The sequence below is a fragment of the Giraffa tippelskirchi genome, chromosome 10 (genome assembly GCF_054371585.1).
Source record: "Giraffa tippelskirchi isolate mGirTip1 chromosome 10, T2T-mGirTip1v1.2.pri, whole genome shotgun sequence".
In the NCBI taxonomy this organism is placed as follows: Eukaryota; Metazoa; Chordata; class Mammalia; order Artiodactyla; family Giraffidae; genus Giraffa; species Giraffa tippelskirchi.
In genome coordinates, this window is record NC_137284.1 from 17,157,192 (window position 1) to 17,165,910 (window position 8,719).

The window sequence follows — 8,719 nt, forward strand, 5'->3', positions numbered from 1 at the left end:
CTTTGCCAACAAAGGTCCATCTAGTCAAAGCTATGGTTTTTCCAGTGGTCATGTATGGATGTGAGAGTTGGACCATAAGGAAAGCTGAGTGCTGAAGAAATGATGCTTTTGAACTGTGGTGTTGGAGAAGACTCTTGAGAGTCCCTTGGACTACAAGGAGATCCAACCAGTCCATCCTAAAGGAAATCAGTCCTGAATATTCTTTGGAAGGACTGATGCTGAAGCTGAAACTCCAATACTATGGCCACCTGATGTGAAGAATGGACTCATTGGAAAAGACCCTGATGCTGGGAAAGATTGAACGCAGGAGAAGAAGGGGACAACAGATGATAAGGTGGTTGGATGGCATCCCCGACTCAATGAACATGAGTTTGAGCAAGCTCTGGGAGTTGGTGATTGATAGTGAAAACTGGCCTGCTGCAGTCCATGGGGTTGCAAAGAGTCGGACATGATTGAGCAACTGAACTGAACTGAACTGATGTTCAGGTACTCTGTGGAGACCAGGTAATGCTGAGTGAAGGATGGAAACGCTTATGTAAATGGAGTGTTAGGGGAAGGTGGGTGGAAGTTGGCAGGGGAGGGGAACACACAGCCCTCAGTTGCTCTGAGCTGGGGTCAGACTGGCCTCTGGTCTTGAGCTGCTGAGTGAGGGGTATGAAGGTGGGTGCATTCTTGGAAGGACTCAGCATGATTCCCACCTGCTTGGCTCCTGTTCTTTACTCCTCTCCCTTCTTCCAGAGCTAGAATCCACTAGAATCAGCCCGTGCCTACTCTTTGGAGCGCCTACTGTGTACAAGGCACTAGGAAGTACACAATTGTAAGCTGCAGACCCCGTTCTTAAGGTTAGGCTGGGGAGGGATAAGGTAGCGCTAGTGGTAAAGAAGCCTCCTACCAATACAGGAGACATAAGAGACGCAGGTTCGATCCCTGGGTCAGGAAGATCACCTAGAGAAGGGAATGACTACCCACTCCAGTATTCTTGCCTGGAGAATCCCATGGACAGTGGAGCCTGGCGGGCTACAGTCCATAGGGTCGCAAAGAGTCAGACACAGCTGAAGCGACTTACCACACACGCACACGGACTTACTCCTTTAACCTTTATTGAGTGAATGCCTTACTATCTTCAGGGGTGAGGTGGGGCGAAGACCCACACAGCATCACATCAGGTGGTGACAGTGGCTGTTGTGCATGAGGAGTGTGGAGAGCAGGGAGCGCGTGTGGAGCTCACACCATTCTCCAAGGAGCCGTTGGGAAGCCCCACAGAGTGGGGCATCCCTGACCCACAGCCAGGTCCGAGCTGACCACCAGTGCAGAGCCTGGGCATGGAGCTCCCCTCTGCTGTGGCAGGAAGACCTGTGGTCTGCCAGTTAGTTCTGCATATGGACCATTCAGACAGCAAATTGAAACTGGCTCTTGCCCAGGAAATCCAGTAGATCTGTTGTCCTGCTGACCCGATGGTGCGCTTTAGTTCCAAGGCCCCTGCTCAGGTATCTTCATCCTCCCTTAGATCTTTTCCTGTGATTAGTGAGGCAGCAGCTCCCAGCGTGAGTGCATGTCTCTGACCTGTCACTGTCTTTCAGCACTGCTTTCTTTGTTCCCCAGCCATCAGCCGGGAGCTCAAGGAATGCCCAAGGCTTGACCCTGTCTTGGCCTCCTCCCCTCTCAAAGAAAGCCCATGGTCACCTGGCTTTAGAAACCTCTTGTCTGGGGCTAATGGCATCTCACCAACAGTATCAGCTCCAGTGATGGTGACGTTGGCAGTTAACAGTGACAAAGTTTCCTGGTGCCCAGATCACAGTCTGAGTATCTACCCACCTCGGTTCTTCAAAAACAGGAAGTCACCCCAGGCTGGTGTAAGTCGGCCCCAAACCCAGAAGCTTAGATCTCATTAGCACTCAGAAAGTTGGTATAAAACTTGGCAAGTTTGGTGTGTTTTTGCCTCTTCCAGACGCCTGGGTGTTTCTTCCTGTCCTCACTCTCGGCTTCCAAGTCAGACTCGGGCTTCTTGGTTGAGACCTGGAGGAAGAGACAGCGGCAGGGAGGCTGAGCCCCTCCCAGGGGTTTAAAGACCTCTCGCTCTGCCCACAGATGGAAGATAAGGTCTCAGATCCTAGAACCTAGGGGTGCTTGTGTGTTATTTGGTCCAAACAGCAGCCTTAGAACCAAAGTGATACATCCATGTATTTCACCATCAGGAGTAAAAATACTCTAAAAATACCAGTCGTGCTTTTTAGGAGGAATGCTTTTCACTTTGTCCTAAGCTGCTATTTTGGGGGTAGATCAAGACACAGACACGATGACTCAGGCTGATGCTGATCAGGGCAGGAAGAAAAGAACAAGACCAGGGGGTCACGCCTGCAGCCTGTGTTCACGTCAGGACAAGAGCATCCTGCGTCAGACACGCAGGCTGAGCCTGGATCATCTCCCCTGGGTCAGGTGACGGGGTGCAGCCTACACATCTAACCGGCATAGGCCTTCTCCCCCCTGGTCTGCTGCAGGCACACATGCCCTCTGTCTTCCTCACCTTCTAATCTCCATCCACTCTGATCTCTTCACCTCTTCTGAATCAGAATTCCTTTCTGTGGAAATGAGTGGCCTAGAGGTCTGAGAGAAGGAACAAATAGCAAATAAATGTGTTACCTTGCTGGTTGTCGCTGAGATGTGGCTGCCACCTGCCTTGCATTTGATGATCAGCTGCAGAAGTTTTCCTAGGTGGTTCGGCAGTAAACAACCCGCCTGCCAAAGTAGGAGATGTGGGTTCAATCCCTGGGTTGGGAAAATCCCTTGGAGAAGGAATGGCAACCTACTCTGGTATTCTTGCCTGGAGAATCCCATGGGCAGCAGACCCTGCAGGCTGCAGTCTATAGGGTGGCAAAGAGCTGGACACGACTGAGCAACTAAGAAACAACAACAATGTCATAATCTGGAAAGGGCTTCACAGGTGAAGCTGGCTTCTGGGGAGAGAAGGGGGGATTTGAAACCAAGATCCAAGAAATAAATCCAAGAAAGGGATGTTGTGGGAAGAATTCATGCTGGATAATCTCTGAGGACCTCTCCCTGCTGGGGGAGCAGACTTGCTTCCCCCAGCTCTCTCTGCTCCTCATCTGCCCCAGGGCCATCCCCAGGCTCCCCGTGTGCCATCTTGGCATCTTGTGCCAAACAAGCATGCAGGGAGGACTCCAGACTCCTCCGGGCTCCGCTGTGCTTTGTGGCCCAGAGGAGGGTGATTGGGTGGGAGAGAAGTTGAGAAACTTTACAATTTTGTCTGGGGACATTTTCGAAGTCATGTTTTAAGAGACAGATCACATCCGATGCAACACGAACCCATGGCCAAGCCATGAGATGCATATGTTCTCAGGCTCTGGAACCCTATGGGAAATTTTCTATAGGCCCCCACAGCCTGGGAAACTGGCCTGGAGGTTTTATAGAGTGACTAATATCCTACAGGGATCCTCCGGGTCCTAGGACTCGCACTGAGGTCAGTAAATCAGCCCCTCTTAGAGCAAAACCCCTGGGACCGTCCGTGTCCATCTGGAAGAAACTAGTCACAAAAGAACGGATTCAGGACTTAAAATTCTGTTTCCCACCTCTCATCCAGCCGTGTGTTTACACATCATTTTATATCTTCTGTTGGGAAATCCCTAAGCATCTAAAAGGCAAACAGAGATTCTCAAGCTTCAGGCAAAGGTATAAAAATGTTGGATGAAGGGAAGAGAGTGGTGCTGAAGGAAAAAGGAGAGAGAGAAACATAAAGAGAGAAACAACAGAGAAAGAAGTGAAATGGCCAAGGAGAGGCTGAGTCTCCTCTCAGCATTATAATGCTGTAATATTATAACGAATAGTCCAGTCAATCCTAAAGGAAATCAACTCTGAATATTCATTGGAAGGACTGATGCTGAAGCTGAAACGTCAGTATTTTGGCCACCTGATGCGAACAGCTGACTCATTGGAAAAGACCCTGATACTGGGAAAGATTGAGGACAGGAGGAGAGCAGGACGCAGAGGATGAGGTGTCAGAGAGCATCACCATGAGTTTGAGCAAACTCCGGGAGATGGTGAAGGACAGAGGAGCCTGGCGTGCTGTAGTCCTTGGGGTCACAAAGAGGAGGACGCGACTTAGTGACACAACAATCCCGTCACATTTGACACTATGTGTCACCACTGTAGATGTTTAATTTGTAGGACTGGGTGAAACATTGTCACAGAAACACAAGTTCTTTCTCCCCCCATTTGGGGATATTGACCAGCAGGGGATGGGATGTGTTTACTTGTTTAACTGGTTGTTGCTAACCTGGGGGCTCGTCCCCACTGCCAGACAAACATGGCATCTCCTCTGTCACCGTCCGGATGGAGAAGAGTCTCCCACTCCCTCATCACCATGAGCTGCTGACACCCTGACTTCACACTGTCAGCCCGAGTCCCCGGCAAGTGGATAACTTTGTGACTCGGTGTGATTCTTCTGCATCAGCAAAGGTAAAGCTTGAGGCTGGGAGAGGTCTGGGGAGGCAGAGTGGAGACAGAGACCTACAAATGCCTGAGATTTGGATGACGTTACAGGGCTTCCCAGGTGGCACTAGTTGTAAAGAACCCACCTGCCAATGCAGGAGACATAAGAGATGGGGTTCCATCCCCAGGGTTGGGAAGATTCCCCTGGCGGAGGTCATGGTAACTCAGTCTAGTATTCTTGCCTAGAGGATCCAATGGACAGAGGAGGTTGGCAGGCAACACTTCACGGAGTCATAAAGAGTTGGACAGGACTGAAGCAACTTAGCACAGACACACGGTGATTCTAAATCCTAATTTGTTGCTTGTATGGTTTTGTTAACTCTTCAAGATGGAGTTTCTCCCTATGAATAATGTCAGAGCATCTCTGCAGATCTCGTATGTTGCATGTGCATGCTTAGTTGCTCAATTGTGTCCGACTTCTTGTGACCCCATGGACTGTAGCCCACCAGGCTCCTCTGTCCATGAGATTCTCCAGGCAAAAATACTGGAGTGGGTAGCCATTTCCTTCTCCAGGGGATCTTCCTGACCCAGGGCTCGAACCTGGGTCTCCTGCATTGTAGGCAGATTATTTTAGCAGTGAGCCACCTGGGAAGCCACATGTTGTGTAGGGAAATCAATCAATAACAGCTCTTCTTAGAATCTAGTATAGTTGTCTCCTTCACCCAGATGAAACTAGAATCCACACTGCCAATATGCACAGAGGGGAGATTCTGTAAATACTTGTTTAGTAACATTGAAAAGCTATTCAGGACCCTAAAACCCACGTCTCTGGACTCCGATGCAGGGCTCTTTAGAGTCAGTTTCGCCTTGTCCTTCTCTAAACAGGCTTTTTCTCTGCTTTCAATCCCACAGGCAGCTGGAACCGACTCTCTTGGAGGATGCGATGTGGACCTAGTGAGTTTAGCTCCCTGGAACCAGCAGAAGCAGCTGCTTCTTGGACTAAGAGACTGAGCTGGGGGCTCCAACCAGAAGAGGAACTGGCAGATTACGCTCTCGCCCCTGCTGGTCTGGCTAGAGGTTGATAAGCGATCTTCAGAGAACTAGGGGGAGTCGTCTGTCCCTGCTTCCTTGCAAAATCATGACTCAGGAATATGGTTCACATCCTCAGGATGGCAGAGAAGCTAAAAATAAACCGTGACCAAAAAGACCCCGGCAAGGGCCGGGGGTGGGGATGGGAGAGGGCGGGGTGGCAGTGGAGAGGCGGGAAAGCGAGAAAGAGAAGAAGGGGGGAGGAGGAGGGGAGAGAAGACCACACAAGGAGAGGGAGGGGTGGAGTCGGAGCCTTGACTCAGAGTGGGGAGGGGGGAGGGAGAGAGAGTCCTGGAGAGAAGACGTGTCTACTGCACGGACATGCGATTAGCTTTGAAATGGTGACACAGGCTGAACGCTTGGCTGAGGGTCATCTCTGCTCCCTTTGTCCCTAAATGGCAATGTCCAACGCTCAGCATTGGACTCCATCTCCCTCGGTGATGTCCCGAATGTCGTCAGTCACCAGTTCTGTGCTGGGAACCCCAAATCTTCATCTCTGACTCTAATCTCAACCAAGTCTGATCATTCTGTTCAACTGCCCCCAGCAGTGGGTACCAACATTCCTCTGAGGGCTCCCTGGGATCTGAGGTGTGGGGAGGGGGGTGTGGAGGGGGTAAGGATTGGGGGCCCAGCTAGTTTCAGTCTAGCACATCTCCCTTTGATCTATAGGGTTGGCCAAAAAACTCGTCTGGGTTTATTCAGGAGATGTTACAGGAAAAACAGAGCACACTTTTTGGCCAAACTCATATTTTATGTATTAAGTTTCCTCCTAAGATAGTTTTCGGCGACTTAAAAAAAAAAAATGAAAATTTGCCAACTATTGACTTTGGGTTGAAACTGTCTTTGCTGACATTTAAAATAACCCTAGTTAAAGTGCCCACCCCTATGTGTTCCCCACCGCCCCTCCTCCTTTCCTTCACTGTTTCAGCCATCCTCCCAGTGTGCAGACTCAGAGCATGGGAGGAGCATGGTTCCTGCCTACACCAGATCCTGCCTGCATGCATGTGGCCTGCTCAGTCGCTCAGTCATGTCCGACTCTTTGCGACCCCATGGACTATGACCCGCAAGGCTCATATGATTTCCCAGGCAAGAATACTGGAGTGGGTTGCCATTTCCTTCTCCAGAGGATCTTCTCGACCCAGAGATCAAACCCATGCCTCCTGCATCTCCTGCATTGGTAGGCAGGTTCTTTACCAATGAGCCACCTGGGAAGCCCATGGATCCTGCCTGTTGCCATGGAAATGCTTCTGGGGTTCAGCACTTTCTTGCCCACCTGCTATGGTCCAGGACCCTTGACCCTTGCCCCCTAACCCCCCCACCCCCCACCCACCTGTTAGGACCTAGATGGCTGTGGCATCTAACTAGCCTGTCTCACCTCTCCTGCTTTGTTTATGTCCCTGTCTGACAAAACCTCTTTCACCTACACTTATGCTGGTGCCCACCTTTCGAAACTTCCAGTGCTCCCGTGGCCCCTCATGGAAATCTTTTGACCTGAAGTCAAAAGGCCCTGGGTGGGTGCCCCAGCGGTTTGACCCATCACTCTATCTGGTCCTGCCGTTTTGGGATACAGACCTCTTTCAGTCCCCCCCCAACAACCCAGGAATGTCCCCCACTCTTTAGAACTTGCCCAGACTTGCCCATGTTTTGCTTTTAAAGTCTAACCTTCTCTATGTCCTTCTCCAAGACACCCCTATTTATTTCAGCCTAAGGATTTTTGCAAATCCTTGCAGTCTCTCCGGTCTGCCTTGCATAGCTTAGTATTTGTTTACACACAGCTTATCCCCAAGCCTGGCCTGGGCCCTGATACCACACATGCAGCTCCCAGCCCCTAGCTGGGAGGCCCTCCAGCCTCTGGCTCCATGGAGCTGGCCCTCTCTCCTGCCCCCACCCCTCACCAAGGCACAATGGGCCACTTAGGCCCACTAGCCTTGTTTCTGAGCCACAGTCTCCTGGGGTGGGGCAGGGGGTGTGGTGGTCAGGCCACAGCCTGACATAACTGCAACATCTATTGCTGCTTTGGATTAGTTCCAGCATCCTCCACCTTGATGCCGCTAGCAGGAGTGTCATCATGCCCCCAGCCTTTCTTTTTTTATTTTTTTGGCTGCACTGCATCTTTATTGCTGTGCCTGAACTTTCTCTAGTTGTGGTTCACAGGCTTCTCGTTTTGGTGTCTTCTCTTGTTGTGGCTCCCGGGCTCTAAAGTGTGGGCTCAGTAGTTGTGGCACACGGGCTTAGTTGCTCTGCCGCATGTGGGATCTTCCTGGACCAGGGATCAAACTCCAGGTTCCCTGCATTGGCAGGCAGCTTCTTTAGCAGTGGACCACCAGGGAAGTCCTCCAGTCTTTCTATTTCCCTTCCTCAGTGGAGCCCCTTGGGCACGTTCTTATTCGCTGCACTGGAGCCACTCTGGCCTCTTCATCTCTCGGAGGGCCAGGCTGCCTCCAGCCAGGGCCTTCCCACCCCACCTCCCTTCCTGCTGTCTTCGGCTGGGTCACTCCTACTCACCCTCCACATCCCTGGGGCACGCTAGAAGTCACTTCCTGGGGGGCACTTACCCTACTGGGTCAGATCCCGCTGATACTTGCTCTCAGAGCATCCTGTGCTTTTCCTCCACAGCACTTTGCACACATGCAACCATGTGCTTAGTTCCTTGTTTACACACTTTCCCCCAGTGGCCCTATGCACCATTTGGATGAGGTCCTAGCTGGTATTATTTTCTGCTTTGTCCCTAGTGCTGAGAACACACAGTGTCAGGCCCAGGGCAGAAGCTCTTGATTGAAATCTACACAAGATGTGCTGTGGACGTGACTTGGAAGTCAGAGGCCAGTTGGTCCAGGACCCAAGGGTATGGCCTTCCAAACACACTGTGAGCTTGTTTGCCTTTTGCCTTGTGTTGAGCCAAGAGTCTGCTTGGAGGGGATGTTCTTGCCCTCCTGTGTTTTCTCTCAGTCCTTGAAACAGAAAGTCCGGCTTTGGCTCAAATTTTCCACTCCTCTAATATCCATGGCAAAGTTCCCCTCCCCATCTCCCAATCTCCCCCAGCCCTGGCACAGACTGGAAGCTGGCAGATGAACGGACACAGAAGACAAAGCTTCTGCCAGTCCTCCCCTCAAATCTCTGGGCCAGTTCCCTTTCTGTCTTCTGGATCTGCAGGAGACTCCTCACACCAAGTACTGGGAGAGGC

At 51.2% G+C, this 8,719-nt stretch overlaps 1 long non-coding RNA gene across 1 annotated transcript; it reads right to left on the reverse strand.

Moving 5' to 3' along the window:
- Positions 1-1,083: 1,083 nt before the first annotated feature.
- Positions 1,084-8,212, reverse strand: LOC145522341 (uncharacterized). Its single transcript, XR_014065989.1, has 3 exons — positions 8,091-8,212; positions 2,641-2,736; positions 1,084-2,016 (listed from the first exon to the last, which is right to left on the reverse strand). It is a non-coding gene; the product is annotated as an uncharacterized LOC145522341 (long non-coding RNA).
- Positions 8,213-8,719: the final 507 nt, after the last annotated feature.